Source organism: Sorex fumeus, unplaced genomic scaffold (assembly GCF_029834395.1).
Source record: "Sorex fumeus unplaced genomic scaffold, SorFum_2.1 ptg000086l, whole genome shotgun sequence".
Classification (NCBI taxonomy): Eukaryota; Metazoa; Chordata; class Mammalia; order Eulipotyphla; family Soricidae; genus Sorex; species Sorex fumeus.
The window spans coordinates 12,277,674-12,279,528 of NW_026606143.1; the positions used below are offsets into that span (position 1 = coordinate 12,277,674).

At 34.4% G+C, this 1,855-nt stretch overlaps 1 non-coding gene across 1 annotated transcript; it reads right to left on the bottom strand.

Annotated features, from left to right (window-relative positions):
* Positions 1 to 1,484: 1,484 nt before the first annotated feature.
* On the bottom strand, positions 1,485 to 1,588 carry LOC130039461 (small nucleolar RNA U13). Its single transcript, XR_008794885.1, has one exon. It is a non-coding gene; the product is annotated as a small nucleolar RNA U13 (small nucleolar RNA).
* Positions 1,589 to 1,855: the final 267 nt, after the last annotated feature.

Sequence of the window (1,855 nt, forward strand, 5' to 3'; positions counted from 1 at the left end):
TAATTTTCATGTATTTTTGAAGTATAAATATCTTATAAATAACACCTACAAAGTATTAAAATTATTTGAATTAATGCAAAGATACAGTTCCTGCATTATAAAGGGAATTTCTTCTGGCTACAAAATGTGTTTGCTACATAATAATTGAGGTAGGCATTTATATGCAGAGTAACTTATTTACACCATTAGATATTCCAGGGAATCAATATTCATATTCTTTAAAATGTCTTAGAGTAAATTTGAAATTTCAGCATATATTCAGAGATTCATTCTGTCTATCCATATATCTCTGTAAAAGTATATATGAAAGGCTATTCTCTGGCTTACTGTCATGGTTAATATATTATGATGGCTTTACACTTCTAATGTTCATCTTATTCTGATGACAACTTTCATTACATCACAGTAATCCAAAAGCATAGTCCATCATCCTGAATGCAGAAAAAAATAAGGTTATGTAAATAACATATTTCATTTTCAGTGAATGTTTTCTATTGCTCACTAGTATGAGAGGTATATATTCTTATCTTATTGAGGAAAGCTTAGTTCATAGCATTATATAGATTTCATTGTACAGCATGGTAATTCGACATCTATACATTATATTGGTATCACCACCAAAAATCTAGTTTTCATCCTCCACCACATCGGGCAGACACCTTTTGCCTGATTTACCTAAACCCTTTCTACCCTCCCTTGTGGTAATTAACCAACAGTTTACCCTTACCCTTACCCTTACCCTTAGTCTAAAAGGGTTTTTTTTTGTTTATAGCACTGTCCTCTCATTGTTCATCGATTTGCTTGAGCCGGCACCAGTAATGTCTCCATTGTGAGACTTGTTGTTACTGTTTTTGGCATATCAAATACGCCACAGGGAGCTTGCCAGACTTTCCATGAAGGCGGGATACTCTTGGTAGCTTGCCAGGCTTTCTGAGAGGGATGGAAGAATTGAAACCGGGTCGGCCACCTGCAAGGCAAACGCCCTACCCACTGGGCTATCGCTCCACCCTTTTTTTGTTTAGCTTGTTCATTTGTTTTATATCTTTATCTTTCCACAAATGAGTGAAAGCATATATAGTCTTTCTCCACTTGATTTATTTCACTTAGCTTAACACCCTCCCGGTCCATCCGTGTTGAAGGGTATAACTTATGACATCCTAGAATTTTTTTCTACTTACCATTCCTTTTCTCCGGAGACATGAACACTGGGAGCCTACCAGAAAAAACTTACATTGCACAACTGATTTTTCATAACCCCCAACAGTTACCTGATGGGATTATAAAACCCCGATGAGATTGCAACTCACAGTTTAAGAAGCTAGGTTTTTAAAAATTCTTCATCACATTCAAGAAAACTGTATTATTGTATGTTAACTACAATTGGGAAGTATAGAACCCCTTCAATAATACACTTGGCAATGCAAGTACAATGCTTAATCTCAAGGAACCTGAAAACTAGTACAGAACGCAATTTTTTCCTTTCATGTCATATGGGTAATGTGCTAACATTGTGACAAGAGTTATGAGAAGCACATGTCACACAAACATGTGAACACCCAATCATAGTGCTTATGAAACAGAAAAAGATCCCAGAATGCTATTTTTTGCATCTAAAATGTGCTGGTATCCACAGAGATTAGTGAGAAAGCAATTTGCATTTGTAAGTAGAAATATAAATAAACATTATTCTGACAATATAAAGATTATGACTTTAAAATTATGAATTTTAATTCAATTGCAAAAATGAGTGGAATTTCATGGTAAGATAACATAAAATCCTAAGATTTTAAATGCCAACTTCACAGTTACATTTGGAAATGCAGGAATGACTATAATTGCCTCTTAAACAAATCAT